The 17,398-nt window shown below is 39.8% G+C and overlaps 1 protein-coding gene across 1 annotated transcript in view; it reads left to right on the top strand.

Annotated features, from left to right (window-relative positions):
- Window positions 1-17,398, top strand: part of PMFBP1 (polyamine modulated factor 1 binding protein 1) — a 262,936-nt gene that overhangs the window by 9,589 nt on the left and 235,949 nt on the right. Inside the window, exons 2-3 of the mRNA XM_077984485.1 lie at window positions 14,591-14,657; window positions 15,051-15,190. The gene's annotated coding sequence lies outside the window, so the exon portion shown is untranslated. The remainder of the gene's footprint in view (window positions 1-14,590; window positions 14,658-15,050; window positions 15,191-17,398) is intronic.

Raw genomic sequence — 17,398 nt, forward strand, 5'->3', positions numbered from 1 at the left:
AATAGGTGGCCAGCAGGATGGAGAAAGAAGAGGGGAATGTTCACTCTCACAACAGCTTTCCCATTGGTTGACCCCTGTGTCCTGAGATAAATTACTCACTGAACAACTGATCTGCAATTTCTCATGTCTTTCTCTTCAGCATGTTTATTGTTTCATTACATACTTATTAATGGGAAGGACCATCTGCTATGATGTTTTCATATAACAGATTTAATTAGTCATTCATTTAGTGCTGAGAAGATAGAGGAAAGTATTCAATATAAAATGCTCTTTTAAATGCTTTTTCCAAATTCAGTAAGAAACAAATACTATTTTCTGGTCAACCCTTGAACAAAATTAGTATTTAAACATGTTAAAAACATAACTTTGACTCCATGAAGACCTCACTAGGAATCCAAGTTTTTTTCATGTATGTCAACCACAGTGATTTCAATAAGTTCATATTAGGTTCATTCCATGAGTTTCATGTTATCACTCAATAAAAAATCAAATCTGCTTCACATGTTCTCTGAGCAGATTTGCTATTTGAATTACTAAAAGCAAGCAAGGATGTGTGTACATTTAAAATTTATGCAGTTTGCTGTGAGAGAAGAGAAAAAGGCTGCCTTAGTTCTTACTTGCCTTTGTAGGGGACAAGTAGATATAGGTTTGTGGGGCTAATTCCAGGCTTATGTTGGAAGAGCTCAGAAACAGCAAGGACGTTTAGGGGTCAAAGAATCCATAAAGGCAAATTGGTCTGTGCCTGCCTCAAGCTGGGGTGTTAATATTAGTAGACAGGATGCTGTAGAAATGTGAGGGAGAAAACTATAAAAAGTGATATTTAAATTGCTATGAAGCTCGAATTGAGCCCTTTTCCATTATTCCAGAATCATTACTAATATGAGGAAAGCAGAGAGAGACCCAAACCCAATGAAAAACCATAGGAAGCTACGGAACACATGAAAATCCCAGCTGGTGAATAAACTCTATCACGATGGCAAAACAGCGTGAGTGAAAATCTTTTAAACATGCTTCAGCTGCAGGAGCTAAATGTTGAGAAATTCAAGATTAAGATGATGCTTGAGAGAACTGAGGGGCACTCACGTTCACCCCTCTAGGAAAACCCTGCCTGTGCTCTACTGAGTCATACACCATTAGGGTGATAAGGCAAGCTCAGCTGTTAAAGACATGTCTTTCCTATAATGTATATATCAAACAACATGGCAGAGACGTTATGGCTCAGCTCCCTGAATCGAGTTATCTCTAAAATGAAGATTAGATATTAAATAGTTTTATTACTCTATTATTAGAGTTATAACAAATCTAAGTGCTAAATTCCTTTGAATATATTGTCCTTCATGCCAAGCTGGCAATACCATAAAGATAATAACTGAGGTAGAATATTTAACAAATATTTATTGATCACCTACTATGTGCGAAACTACAAAGATAAATCAGACTTGGTCTTGGACTTGCAGGAGTAAAACTTCATGTTCCATGAGGATAATAGATATACATAAATAACACCCACGCTGACTATAACATGGGTGTGTGTAGGGAGGAAGGTGAGGAAGAATGAATAAAAATGACAGTTGGGAAAAGATAGTTTATATAACATTCCAGTGTGGTCTTGGAGTTTTCATCCTGACTGGATTACTAACGAGCTGCGTGACCTTCAGCCAGTCTCTGTGCTTTCGTTTTCTCATCTGTAAAATGAAGCGGTTATTCTGTAATGATCTCTGAGGTCCCCCTTCAGAACAAAGACTCTTTAATTTTATTATCCTATTCACATAGGATAATAAATAAATACATATAATGTAAGAATATAACTGCTTTCAAAAATAAAATTTAAAAATTTTTTGCCATAAAACAGTTTTAGTAGCAGAGAATCTTACATACACTTTATAATGTATGTTTCTTCTTCCTGTAATAGGAACTGTCTATATCAAAACATTAGGAAGTCAAAAGGGAACATCTCTCAAAGTAGCATATTAGACTTTTGGGAAATAAATGTTAAAATATAGAAAAGTACAAAGAATAATACACCAATCACATTCTACACTAAAAAATAAAATATTACACATAAAGCTAAAGTCCTCATAACCACCATTCTTCTGTCCAGTTCTGCTCTCTTCAGTTCCCCGAGGCAACTACTAGATTTTGTTGTTGGGTTTTTGTTTTTGTTTTTGAGTTTTGCTCTTGTCATCCAGGCTGGAGTGCAATGGCGTGATCTAAGCTCACTGCAACCTCTTCCTTCCAAGTTCAAGCGATTCTCTTGCCTCAGCCTCCCAAGTAGCAGAGATTACAAGCGCCCACCACCATATCTGGCTGATTTTTGTATTCTTTTAGTAGAGACAGGGTTTCGCCATGTTGGCCAGGCTAGTCTCGCACTCCTGACCTCAGGTGATCCACCTGCCTCGGCCTCCCAAACTGCTGGGATTACAGGCATGAAGTACCATGCCCGACCTTAGAATTTGTTTCAATCTATGCCTCAAATTCATTTTTCTTTGTTTGTTTATTTGTTTGTTTTTGAGACGGAGTCTCCTTCTGTCACCCAGGCTGGAGTGCAGTGGCGCGATCTCAGCTCACTGCAAGCTCCGCCTCTCGGGGTCACGCCATTCTCCTGCCTCAGCCTCTCGGAGTCACTGGGACCACAGGCGCCTGCCACCACGCCTGGCTAATTTTTTTGTATTTTTAGTAGAGACGGGGTTTCCCCATGGTCTCAATCTCCTGACCTCGTGATCCGCCCACCTCGGCCTTCCAAAGTGCTGGGATTACAAGCGTGAGCGACCCCGCCCAGCCTCATTTTTCATATCTTAACATATATTTATAGGTACATACATAAGCAATACATAGATTACTTGGTATATATTAAAATATTATGTATCCTCTATTATTTTGCTTCTTGCTTTTAATGTTTAATATAATTTTTTTGGACTTACCCATCTGATAGTTTATTCTTTTTCATTGCAGTATAAAATTCAACATAATTTTCCCTTTTTGTGGATTTTTGGATTATTTTCTTTTTTTTATTATTATACTTTAAATTCTAGGGTACATGTGCACAATGTGCAGGTTTCTTACATATGTATACATTTACCATGTTGGTGTGCTGTACCCGTTAACTCGTCGTTTATATTAGGTATATCTGCTAATGCTATCCTTCCCCCCTTCCCCACCCCAAGACAGGCCCCAGTGTGTGATGTTCCCCACCCCGTGTCCAGGTGTTCTTATTGTTCAATTCCCACCTATGAGTGAGAACATGCAGTGTTTGGTTTTTCTGTCCTTGTGATAGTTTGCTCAGAATGATGGTTTCCCGCTTCATCCATGTCCCTACAAAGGACATGAACTCATCCTTTTTTGTGGCTACATAGTATTCCATGGTGTATATGTGCCACATTTTCTTAATCCAGTCTCTCATTAGTGGACATTTGGGTTGGTTCCAAGTCTTTGCTATTGTGAATGGTGCTGCAATAAACATACGTGTGCATGTGTCTTTATAGCAGCATAATTTATAATCCTTTGGGTATATGCCCACTAATGGGATAGCTGGGTCAAATGGTATTTCTGCCTCTACATCCTTGAGAAATCACTACACTGTCTTCCACAATAGTTGAACTAGTTTACAGTCCCACCAACAGTGTAAAAGCATTCCTATTTCTCCACATCCTCTCCAGCACCTGTTGTTTCCTGACTTTTTAATGATCACCATTCTAACTGGTGTGAGATAGTATCTCATGGTGGTTTTGATTTGAATTTCTCTGATGGCTAGTGATGAGCATTTTTTCATGTGTCTGTTGGCTGTATAAATGTCTTCTTTTGAGAAATGTCTGTTCATGTCCTTTGCCCACTTTTTGACGGGGTTTGATTTTTCCTTGTAAATTTGTTTAAGTTCTTGGTTCTGGATATTGGCCCTTTGTCAGTGGGTAGATTGTAAAATTTTTCTCCCATTCTGTAGGTTGCCTGTTCACTCTGATGAAAGTTTCTTTTGCTGTGCAGAAGCTCTTTAGTTTAATTAGATCCCATTTGTCAATTTTGGCTTTAGTTGCCATTGCTTTTGGTGTTGTAATCATGAAGGCCTTGCCCATGCTTATGTCCTGAACAGTATTGCCTAGGTTTTCTTCTAGGGTTTTTATGGTTTTAGGTCTAACATTTAAGTCTCTAATCCATCTTGAATTAATTTTTGTATAAGATGTAAGGAAGGGATCCAGTTTCAGCTTTCTACATATGGCTAGCCAGTTTTCCCAGTGCCATTTATTAAATAGGGAATCCTTTTCCCATTTCTTGTTTTTGTCAGGTTTGTCAAAGATCAGATGGCTGTAGACGTGTGGTATTATTTCTGAGGGCTCTGTTCTGTTCCATTGGTCTATATCTCTGTTTTGGTACCAGTAGCAAGCTGTTTTGGTTACTGTAGCCTTGTAGTATAGTTTGAAGGCAGGTAGTGTGATGCCTCCAGCTTTGTTCTTTTGGCTCAGGATTGTCTTGGCAATGCAGCCTCTTTTTTTGGTTCCATGTGAACTTTAAAGTAGTTTTTTTCCAATTCTGTGAAGAAAGTCATTGGTAGTTTGATGTGGATGGCATAGAATCTATAAATTACCTTGGGCAATATGGGCATTTTCACAATATTGATTGTTCCTATCCATGAGCATGGAGTGTTTGTTCATTTGTTTGTGTCCTCTTGTATTTTGTTGAGCAGTGGTTTGTAGTTCTCCTTGAAGAGGTCCCTCACATTCCTTGTGAGTTGTATTCCTAGGTATTTTATTCTCTTTGTGGCAATTGTGAATGGAAGTTCACTCATGATTTGGCTCTCTGTTTGTCTGTTGTTGGTGTATAGGGATGCTTATGATTTTTGCACATTGATTTTGTATCCTGAGACTTTGCTGAAGTTGTTTATCAGCTTAAGGAGCTTTTGGGCTGAAACAATGGGGCTTTCTAGATATACAGTCATCTCATCTGCAAACAGGGACAATTTGACTTCCTCTTTTCCTAATTGAATACCCTTTATTTCTTTCTCTTGCCTATTGCCCTGGCCAGAACTTCCAACACTATGTTGAATAGGAGTGGGGAGAGAGGGCATCCTTGTCTTGTGCTGGTTTTCAAAGGGAATGCTTCCAGTTTTTGCCCATTCAGTATGATATTGGCTGTGGGTTTGTCATAAATAGCTCTTATTATTTTGAGATATGTTCCATCAATACCTAGTTTATTGAGAGTTTTTAGCATGAAGGGCTGTTGAATTTTGTAGAAGGCCTTTTCTGCATCTATTGAGATAATCATGTGGTTTTTGTCATTTGTTCTGTTTATGTAATGGATTACGTTTATTGATTTGCGTATGTTGAACCACCCTTGCATCCCAGGGATGAAGCCAACTTGATCATGGTGGATAAGCTTTTTGATGTACTGCTGGATTCAGTTTGCCAGCATTTTATTGAGGATTTTTGCATCGATGTTCATCAGGGATATTGGTCTAAAATTCTCTTTTTTTGTTGTGTCTCTGCCAAGCTTTGGTATCAGGATGATGTTGGCCTCATAAAAGGAGTTAGGGACAATTCCCTCTTTTTCTATTGATTAGAACATTTTCAGAAGGACTGGTACCAGCTCCTCTTTGTACCTCTGGTAGAATTCGGCTGTGAATCCATCTGGTCCTGGACTTTTTTTGGTTAGTAGGCTATTAATTATTGCCTCAATTTCAGAGCCTGTTATTGGTCTATTCATGGATTCCACTTCTTCCTGATTTAGTCTTGGGAGGGTGTATGTGTCCAGGAATTTATCCATTTCTCCTAGATTTCTAGTTTATTTGCATAGAGGTGTTTATGGTATTCTCTGATGGTAGTTTGTATTTCTGTGGGATTGGTGGTGATATCCCTTTAACATTTTTTATTGTGTCTATTTGATTCTTCCCTCTTTTCTTCTTTATTAGTCTTGCTAGTGGTCTGTCAATTTTGTTGATCTTTTCAAAAAACCAGCTCCTGGATTCATTGATTTTTTGAAGGGCTTTTTGTGTCTCTATCTCCTTCAGTTCTGCTCTGATCTTAGTTATTTCTTGCCTTCTGCTAGCTTTTGAATGTGTTTGCTCTTGCTTCTCTAGTTCTTTTAATTGTGATGTTAGGGTGTCTATTTTAGATCTTTCCTGCTTTCTCTTGTGGACATTTAGTGCTATAAATTTCCTTCTACACACTGCTTTAAATGTGTCCCAGAGATTCTGGTATGTTGTGTCTTTATTCTCATTGGTTTCAAAGAACATCTTTATTTCTGCCTTCATTTCGTTATGTACCCAGTAGTCATTCAGGAGCAGTTTTTTCAGTTTCCATGTAGTTGAGTGGTTTTTAGTGGGTTTCTTAATCCTGAGTTCTAGTTTGATTGCACTGTGGTCTGAGAGACAGATTGTTATAATTTCTGTTCTTTTACATTTGCTGAGGAGCGCTTTACTTCCAACAATGTGGTCAATTTTGGAATAAGTATGATGTGGTGCTGAGAAGAATGTATATTTTGTTGATTTGGGGTGGAGAGTTCTGTAGACGTCTATTAGGTCACTTGGTGCAGAGCTGAGTTCAGTTGCTGGATATCCTTGTTAACTTTCTGTCTCATTGATCTGTCTGTTGTTGACAGTGGGGTGTTAAAGTCTCCCATTATTATTGTGTGGGAGTCTAAGTCTCTTTGTAGGTCTCTAAGGAGTTGCTTTATGAATCTGGGTGCTCCTGTATTGGGTGCATATATATTTAGGATAGTTAACTCTTCCTGATGAATTGATCCCTTTACCATTATGTAATGACCTTCTTTGTCTCTTTTGATCTTTGTTGGTTTAAAGTCTTTTTTATCAGAGACTAGGATTGCAACCCCTGCTTTTTTTTGTTTTGCATTTGCTTGGTAGATCTTCCTCCATCCCTTTATTTTGAGCCTATGTGTGTCCCTGCATGTGAGATGGGTCTTCTGAATACACCACACTGATGGGTCTTGACTCTTTATCCAATTTGCCAGTCTGTGTGTTTTAATTGGGGCATTTCACCCATTTACACTTAAGGTTAATATTGTGATGTGTGAATTTGATCCTGTCATGATGCTGTTAACTGGTTATTTTGCTCATTAGTTGATGCAGTTTCTTCCTAGCATTGATGGTCTTTACAATTTGGCATGTTTTTGCAGTGGCTGGTATCAGTTGTTCCTTTCCATGTTAAGTACTTCCTTCAGGAGCTCTTGTAAGGCAGGCCTGGTGGTGACAAAATCTCTCAGCATTTGCTTGTCTATAAAGGATTTTTTTTCTCCTTCACTTATGAAGCTTAGTTTGGCTGGATATGAAATTCTGTACTGAAATTTCTTTTCTTTAAGAAGGTTTGATATTGGCCCCCACTCTCTTCTGGCTTGTAGAGTTTCTGCCGAGAGATCCACTGTTAGTCTGATGGGCTGCCCTTTGTGGGTAACCCGACCTTTCTCTCTGGCTGCCCTTAACATTTTTTCCTTCATTTCAACTTTGGTGAATCTGTCAGTTATGTCTTGGAGTTCTTCTTCTCGAGGAGTATCTTTGTGGTGTTCTCTGTATTTCCTGAATTTTAATGTTGCCCTGCCTTGCTAGGTTGGAGAAGTTCTCCTGGATAATATCCTGCAGAGTATTTTCCAACTTGGTTCCATTCTCCCCATCACTTTCAGGTACCCCAATCAGACGTAGATTTGGTCTTTTCACACAGTCCCATATTTCTTGGAGGCTTTATTCATTTCTTTTTACTCTTTTTTTCTCTGAACCTCTCGCTTCATTTCATTCATTTGATCTTCAATCACTGATACCCTTTCTTCCACTTGATAAAATCGGCTACTGAAGCTTGTGCATGCATCACGTAGTTCTCGTGCCATGGTTTTCAGCTCCATCAGGTCACTTAAGGTCTTCTCTATGCTGTTTATTCTAGTTAGCCATTCATCTAATCTTTTTTCAAGGTTTTTAGCTTCTTTGCAATGGGTTCAAACATCCTCCTTTAGCTGGGAGAAGTTTGTTTTTACTGATCATCTGAAGCCTTCTTCTCTCAACTCATCTAAGTCATTCTCCTTCCAGCTTTGTTCTGTTGCTGGCGAGGAGCTGTTTTCCTTTGGAGGAGTAAAGGCGATCTGATTTTTAGAGTTTTCAGCTTTTCTACCCTGGTTTCTCCCCATCTTTGTGGTTTTATCTACCTTTGGTCTTTGATGATGGTGATGTACAGATGGGGTTTTGGTGTGGATGTCCTTTCTGTTTGTTAGTTTTCCTTGTAACAGTCAGAGCCCTCAGCTGCAGTTCTGTTGGAGTTTGCTGGAGGTCCACTCCAGACCCTGTTGCCCGGATATCACCACCAGAGGCTGCAGAACAGCAAATATTGCAGAACAGCAAATGTTGCTACCTGATCCTTCCTCTGGAAGCTTCATCTCAGAGGGGCACCTAGCTGTATGAGGTGTCAGTTGGCCCCTACTGGGAGGTGCCTCCCAGTTAGGCTACTCCGGGGTCAGCGACCCACTTGAGGAGGCAGTCTGTCCGTTCTCAGATCTCAAACTCCATGCTGGGAGAACCACTACTCTCTTCAAAGCTGTCAGACAGGGACGTTTAGGTCTACAGAAGTTTCTGCTGCCTTTTGTTCAGCTATGCCCTGCCCCCAGAGGTGGAGTCTACAGAGGCAGGCAGGCCTCCTTGAGCTGCAGTGGGCTCCACGCAGTTTGAGCTTCCCAGCACTTTGTTTACCTACTCAAGCCTCAGCAGTGGCGGACTCCCCTCCCTCAGCCTCACTGCCACTTTGCAGTTCAATCTCAGACTGCAGTGCTAGCAGTGAGCAAGGCTCCGTGGGCGTGGGCCCTCCGAGCCAGGTGCGGGATATATTCTCCTGGTATGCCGTTTGCTATGACCGTTGGAAAAGCACAGTATTAGGGTGTGAGTGTCCTAATTTTCCAACGGTCGTCTGTCACAGCTTCCCTTTGCTAGGAAAGGGAATTCCCCGACCTCTTTTGCTTCCTGAGTGAGGCGATGCCCTGCCCTGCTTCGGCTCATACTCCATGGGCTGCACCCACTGTCTGACAAGCCCCAGTGAGTTGAACCTAGTACCTCAGTTGGAAATACAGAAATCAGCCATCTTCTGCATTGCTCAAGCTGGGAGCTGTAGACTGGAGCTGTTCCTATTCAACCATCTTGGAACCTCCTCCCCATTATTATTTTTCCAGTGAAAATATTTTTTTGAATGTGCTTATTGGCCAAGCAGATTTACTTTTCAGTGAGCTGCTGCTTTGTTTCCTTTGCCAACACTTATGTTGTCAAATGTTTTAATTTTCAATTTTATGGTTTAATCTTATTTAAGAAAGCCTTCTTTACCTTGAAGCAACTGTAATAGTTTGAGTTTGTTTTTCCCTTTAGGTCATCAATCCAATATCTGAAAAATATTTTATGTGGGCACTGAGGTAAGGAGTCTATTTATATTTTTTTCTGTATGAACAGGCAGTTGTCTAAAACCACTTATTGAATAATCTGTTCTTTCACTCAAAAATTTGTGAGGTAGCTTCCTTCAAACACCAAGTTCCCACACATGCTTGGGTCTGTCTCTGGGCTCTTTATACTGATCTGTTGATCTAGCTGACTCTTCATTATATGTTTTTGGTTCCTTGAGTGATTGGCTATATTTAATAAAAGGAAACTAGTTCAATGAGTGTGTTCATTTCTAATACCTCAGCCCAAAGATTTTCCTCCACTGCCCTCTGGGTAGCCAAAGCCTCCTGGGAGCTACTGTGGGGAGATGTCCTCATGGAGTAGGCAAATGGTGGCAGAGCAAAGTGCAACACAGGCAGGTCGGCCACTCCCAAGGTGGCAAGGTGACCAGTTGGCAAGTTCAAGTTGAAGACTGGACAATTTGGTGACAAGATTCTGATTTAAGGAAGTTCTGGGCATTTGTCCTTGCCACTTCAGGATTGGATCCTTCTTTGACCTTTCCCTGGCATCTCCCAGCCAGTGACCCACACTCAGACCACTCTGCTATTTCAGGATATTTGGGATGGCCTCTCTTTCTCCCTTCCTTTTTAGTCTTCATTGCCTCCCTACCATGTCCCTTTTTACTCCTTTCTCCAAAAGTTCTCTTCTTTCACAATAGTCTTTGATGAATGGTTAGAAAGACAGACAGAAATAGAGACTTAGATAACCAGATCTTAACAACAGTAAAACTAATTTCTCCAGGGCAAGAAAGAACTTTCCAGGAACATAACTGCCTGAACTGCATTCCTTGAAAGGCAGGGAAAATATTTTAGCTCTTGCCAGCATCATGGTCATAGTAACTTCCAATTCACAAAAGAAAAAAAAAAACCTTAAATCCAACAACCAACTAATTTTCATATAAAAAGTAGGCCGATATCCATTTTCTGCTCCATGCAATTTAGAAAAATTCAGGATGTAGAATATGCTTTTTCCTTTGGACCTTTCTAACCTACAATGCTAATATAGGAAAAAAAATCACTTTTTCTTTTCAAAAGGAATTCCCTCTCCATGTACACCATTTATCCAAGTCCTTTCTAACTCTTAGAACTCACTTTTCTGAAAGAGAAAGTAACTTAATTGTCTCCCTTTGCATGCAACAATGCACTTCCTGGTGTCACTTTCAAGAGATTCCTAATTGTACTACCACATGGAACAAGGAAGTTAAAGTTGGGAAACCTCATAACAATTGTCAGATGATTGTGAAGACTAGCATCCCTGAACAGAGACTACATAGATCCAACCCCATGGCAACATCCAGAGTATAGATGGAAGGGTTCTTGCCTGGTCCCATGATGGTAAAGAGCTGGGCTCCAGGGCTGTAACGTATTTTGGACTTCTTGAAAGACAATCACAATTTAAAATTCAAGTACTATTATTAATTTCTCAGTTTCAATTATTTGATATACTTCATTAAAATATATTCATTTATTTTGTTTCTGTGTATTGTTGATTTTATACTACATGAAGATGTTGATTTACCAGCCTTGGATCTTTTTTCACTAATTACAAGATTATAGAATTATATTTTTACGGCCGGGCGCGGTGGCTCAAGCCTGTAATCCCAGCACTTTGGGAGGCCGAGACCGGCGGATCACGAGGTCAGGAGATCGAGACCATCCTGGCTAACCCAGTGAAACCCCGTCTCTACTAAAAAATACAAAAAACTAGCCGGGCGAGGCGGCGGGCACCTGTAGTCCCAGCTACTCGGGAGGCTGAGGCAGGAGAATGGCCTGAACCCGGGAGGCAGAGCTTGCAGTGAGCTGAGATCCGGCCACTGCACTCCAGCCTGGGCGACAGACTGAGACTCTGTCTCAAAAAAAAAAAAAAAAAAAGAATTATATTTTTACTTTCTTAAATTGAGAATTGGGAAGAGGATACTCTGAATAGTTTTTTAAAACAAACTTTTGATAGCTGGGCACAAAATTTGCCTTTCTCAGATATTTTCTGTTATTTTTAAAAACAGGTATACATAAGTAATTGTAAATATTTGTGCTTACTGATTTGAGTCCATTTACTCTCAACAGGTTTTTTTAAAAAATCACAAATGATGAAATCAAAGATATTTGAGTGAAAATAACATTCCCACTTCTCTCCTTATTTCAGAGGCATTCTCTGACTCAGCCCAGGGGGGCAATATCTGCCCTTCTCTGTTAGTTTTCCGGGGATCTCCTTTAAAAGAACTGTGGCAGAAGACATACAGTAGCCATCTTGTCTGATGGAAATTTTTATGATAAATGTGTTCCCATTGTTCTAGAATTAGAGCAGCATTATAATTTTATTTTACTGACCATTTTTTAGATCATTCTTGAATCTACCCTACTTTCTATCTTCTTTTTCTTATTATTTATCTTAATTGGCTTTCTCTAAAACTTATGAAGAAGTAACTTAGGCCGAGCGCGCTGGCTCACACCTGTAATCCCAGCACTTTGGGAGGCTGAGGCGGGCGGATCACCTGAGGTTGGGAGTTCAAGGCCACTCTAATCAACATGGAGAAACCCCATCTCTACTAAAAATACAAAAGTAGCCAGGCGTGGTGGCACATGCCTGTAATCCCAGCTACTTGGGAGGCTGAGACAGGAGAATCACTTGAACCCAGGAGGTGGAGGTTGCAGTAAGCCAAGATCACACCATTGCACTGCGGCCTGGGCAACAAGAGCAAAACTCCGTCTCAAAAAAAAAAAAAAAAAAAAAAAAAAAAAAAAAAAGAGTATCTTGAACTCAACAGGATGTACATACAACATAAAAAGTCATTTTAAAGGATTAGGGAAAAGACATTTTGAGACCTCTGTATATACTTTTTGTTTGGATTTCATTTAGCCCCAGACCATGTTTGATTTCTAACCTAAACCTAAATTTGTTTGTCCATTCGGTAAACATCTATTGGATTCTTGTTCAAGACACTGCTAAGCACTGTGTGTAACATTAAATGAACAAGTCATTGTCCCTACCTTTGTAGAACTTACCACCCATAGAGGAAGTAAAACATTATATTCTGGCTTTCATTATTTGTGTATCAGTTATCTAAAAGAAGCATTAACTAAGGAAGTTTCAAAAAATGAATAAAAAATTTCTAACTGGGAAAACAAGGAAAAGTGAAATTGGGGTACTTCTAAAAGCAGAAATGACAGAGCAAGAAATGGGATGAAAAAAGATAATGGCAAAATAGAAAGGAGGGTGTTTGGAAAAAAAGAGAATATAATAATTTAGAGGTTGAGTTCTGAGAGCAATAAATGTTTAAACCATTGGATGGACGTTCTTGAGCCCTTGTATTTAATTTGGAGTCAAGTGTAAATCCATAGAAGATTTTAACAGGGATGGCAGGTTGGAACTCTGTTTCAGGAAGATTGATTGGTAGTGTTGCTTAAGGTGGTATGGATGTGGTTTGGAGAACTTTTCGGGAGGCTTTACAATATTCTGTGTTTGAAGTAATGAAAGTTAGGCAAAAGGTAGCAGAACAGGGAAGACAGAGGTGATAAGGCCAAATGGGGACCAGTGCCAAGGTGGAAGAAGTAATAAAGTATAATCCAGTTGGATGGATGTTCAAATCCTGGATTTTAGTCCCAATTTAGTTATAATCTTGGGGTTACAAGTTTTCCTGGGGTCCACTTTTAACAAAGTTTGGTAGAACAAAGTGTCACCATAGAATGGCTGTTTTGTTGTCTGACAAAAATTTTTCTTCTTGATGAGAGTGAGGGGTGTTAAAAAGTATCTTCAGGGAAATGGAGCATGTTAGAGTATCTGATTCAAAGAGAAGCCTGGAGTAAGAACTGCTTTGAATCTTAATCTAGAACGAGATACATAACTTCTCTGAGTCTTTGTGTTTTTTCTGTCAAACAGAGATAATAATACCTACTTCAGGCCAGGCACAGTAGCTCACACCTGTAATACCAGCACTTTGGAAGGCCAAGGCGGGTAGATCACTGAAGCTTAGGAGTTCAAGACCAACCTGGGCAACATGGCAAAATCTCCATGAAAAATACAAAAAACTAGCCAGGCGTGGTGACATGCACCTGTAGTCCCAGCTACTTAGGAAGCTGAGACATGAGAATTGCTTGAACCCGGGAGGCGGAGGTTGCAGTGAGCTGAGATCACACCACTGCACTCTAGCCTGGGCAACAGAGCAAGACCCTGTCTCAAAACAAAACAAAACAAAACAAAAAACCCTACTTCATAAGTTCTTTGCAAGGATTCAAAAGTGTGTGGGCATGCACAAAATGTGGGGGAAGCATAAGATAACTAAATCATAATCCACTCTGAGAAGTCAGGATGTTGTGCCTAAAATAGAAAAAAATCAAGACTTTGTAAGACCAGCGTGTTATTCGGAAATACAGAGACAGATACTAGAAGAAACAGCTAAACTATTTGAAAGTAGTTGACTTTAGATAGTAGAAGTTGGAAGTAAGAAGAAATGGAACAAAGGACTACTATTTTCTGTTATAATTTATAGGATATTTTGACTTTCAAAAACATCTACTTAAAAATATTGATAAAAATGAAAATGAAATAAATAAATCATCAAAATTGCATTGAGACTAGGTGCAGTGGCTCATACCTGTGATCCCAGCACTTTGGGAGACCAAGGCGGGAGGATTGCTTGAGGCCAGGAGTTCAAGGTCATTCTGGGCAGCAGAGCAAGATCCCACCTGTATAAAAAAAGGGGAAAAAAAATTAGGTGTGGTGGCACATGCCTGTAGTGCTGGCTACTCAGGAGGCTAAAGTGGGAGGATCACTTTTACCCGGGAAGTTAAGGCTACCACGAGCTGTGATTGATCCACTGCACTCCAGCACGGGCAACAAATCGAGACCCTGTCTCAAAAAGAAAAGAAAAAAACATGCATTGAAACTGAAAAGGCCATTGACTGCTGCTACCTAATCATCATGGAAAATGATGTGTAATCAAATTACCTGAAGATTAAGTTGTAGAAAGGACTCAACATACAAACATTTAGCAAGGAGATACTGAGTAATGAAATAGCAAGCTTCGTATTTTTTAAACATTTTCTTTCTTCACCGACAATTTATATAATTTGTCAGTGAAATGCTGTGTTGTTTTGGTGAAATGCTATAATGTGTTTCAGTTGTCATTTTAACTCCTCTAAGTCTTAGGTTATTACAAAGTGGGAGTAATGATTTTACCTTTCTTATTAGGTTGTTGTGCGGATTAAATAAGATGATACATATGCAGTCTTTGACTCTGCCACACAAAAAGGGCTTGGTGAGTATTAGCTATTATTAATGTTTAATAATAATATAACATTAATATTATCAGACTGTTTTCAATATAAAATACATTTTTATATTTTCAACAAACAAAAATAATTTTTTGAATTTATAACCCATTGCTTTGGACAATGTCTGCGATTGTTAATTGAATTCATTTGCAGTTATTAATATTGACTGGTAGAATTCAATCATTATGGATGATGGTGACACCAAAGTAATAATTTCATGTGGTTTCAATGTAAAGTATTGATCTAATCATGTGACCAATACTGATAATAACCTATCATTATTAAGTACTGAATGGATATTTTAACCTGTATCTAATTGTGACAAATAATTTCTTCTTCCCTTTTATGTATGCGGGCCTCTTTTCTGTGTTTTCCAGGTTTTATAGAGAAGGCAAAGATTTTGAAGGCAGAGGAGACTATCATAGATATTCACAATGGCATCTCCCTAAAGGATTTGAAAGCTTTGCATCAACCAAAGGAAAAGCACCAGTGAGAGTCAAGATACAGTTCCAAACAGGTGCTACTTGTTATTCAAAAGATATCAAGGTCTTGTTCTTATGATGTGTTTAGATCAGTGCCGGAAATGATGAAGACAGAAAGACTGGAAGGAAGAACACAACAGTTTAGTGAGTAGTAAGTATTCTCAGTTAGATCAGGGGTCCCCAACCCTCAGGCCAAGGACCGGTACTGGTCTGTGGCCTGTTAAGAACAGGGCCACACAGCAGGAGGCGATCAGCAGGTGAGTGAGCATTACCACCTGAGCTCCACATCCTGTCAGATCAGCAGCAACATTAGATTCTCACAGGAGCACGAACCCTATTGCAAACTTTGCATACAAGGGATCTAGGTTGTGTGCTCCTTATGAGAATCTAATGCCTGATGATCTGAGGTAGAAGTTTCATCTCAAAATCACATTCCCCCTGACCCCTGGCATCCGGGGAAAAACTGTCTTCCACAAAACTGGTCCCTGGTGCCAAAAAGGTTGGGTACTGCTGAATTAAATCATAATATTTAATCCTGATAATAACTCTGAGGAAAGGTTTGTTCAGCCCAATAAACAGCAGGAATATGGGTCAAATCTAGGTTCACAGTTGATGCTCATTCTACAATACGTACTGCCTCTTATAACAGGTATCCTAATAAGTACCTTCCTGGAGAGTTTTGTTGCCATATGACTTTTGTGTAGTGTTGTTGTTTTTTTTAAACGGAGTCTTGCTCTGTCGCCCAAGATGGAGTGCAGTGGTGCGATCTCAGTTCACTGCAACCTCTGCCTCCTGGTTCCAGCAATTCTCCTGTCTCAGCCTCCTGAGTAGCTGGGATTACAGGCACATGCCACCATGCCTGGCTAATTTTGGTATTTTTGTTAGAGACTGGGTTTCATCATATTGACCAGACTGTTCTCAAACTTCTGACCTCATGCGATCTGCCCACCTCAGCCTCCCAAAGTGCTGGGATTACAGGCATGAGCCACTGCACCTGGCCTTTGTAGTTATTTTCTTAGGCCTGTCAGACGATCATCTGCATGCTTGTTATTTCCGAGCAAAGAACTAAGCTTAGGTGATTTTGCTCAGTTATTCTGTATCAGGGATAAGCAACTCTTTCTATAAAGGGATAAATAGTTGACGTTTTAAGCTTTGGGGACCATACAGTCTGTTGCAGCCACTCACTTATGACAGCCATAGACAATGTGTAAATGAATAGGTGAGCAAGGCTATGGTCCAATACAACTTTATTTACAGAAACAGACAGTAGCCATATTTGGCCCATGAGCTATAGTTTGGCCAATCCTTGTGATATATCAAAGACATTCATTTTTTACATATTTTAGTCTACATAGTTTCAGAGTACTCTGTCTCCTGTAATTCTTGAAACTCCCTAGTTCTATATCCTGCAGTAATTCCCCAGTGTCCTTCACCATAGAAACCTCCATGCTTTATTATAACAGAGCCTTGGAAACAAGGGTGTGAGGCAAGGACTTGTGCCCATCATGGTGAAATTTGCATCATTAGAAGAATGTTTGTAAAGGACTTTAGAGAAGTCCGAGTCAGTACCCCACTGCCTGCATCAGAGCTAGCCCTGTGGTAGAAATCTCATACAGAGGGTGGGCTCTAATTTCAGAGGATAAGAACCTGGCCTCCCACAGAGGTCTCAGTTGGAGCTATTGATTATATGGTAGAACAAGATGAGATTGACAGCACTTGAGCTACCAGTATCTAAATTGTCTTCAGGGAATTTTATGCCAGTCAGCTGGACCAATATACCCTGCCATGCTAGCAAGTGTCTTAGTTTAAAACCCTCCCCCGCTCCGCAGCTCTACCAAATTATTCATGTTCGCCTGATTTTCTTACTCTTCCATCTTTCCTGGCATTTTTTGTTTTATGTGTGTGTATGTGTGTAGCTGCTTTAGAGACATTCTGCCACCTTTCTGGACTTAGCTAGATCAGGGAGAGTAGGCAGGTTGTGATTGGAATCTTAATAACCTGTCAAAACTGAGCATTTAAATCCTGTTCATGTTATTTTCTGTCCTTCCCATGGAACACAGATAGCCAAGAAGACAAATAAGAGAGGCCCCTTGGTTTTCTTTTTTCCTTGTTTGTATGATCCTGAGGGTTTTGATGAACTGGCTTTTGCAAGTTACATTGTCATTGTTCAAGCCAGCTTCAGCTGATTGATTGGGCAAGGATCCAAGGCATCGAAAATCAAAACAAAACAAAAAAAGAAAATA

The sequence above is a fragment of the Macaca mulatta genome, chromosome 20 (assembly GCF_049350105.2).
Source record: "Macaca mulatta isolate MMU2019108-1 chromosome 20, T2T-MMU8v2.0, whole genome shotgun sequence".
Classification (NCBI taxonomy): domain Eukaryota; kingdom Metazoa; phylum Chordata; class Mammalia; order Primates; family Cercopithecidae; genus Macaca; species Macaca mulatta.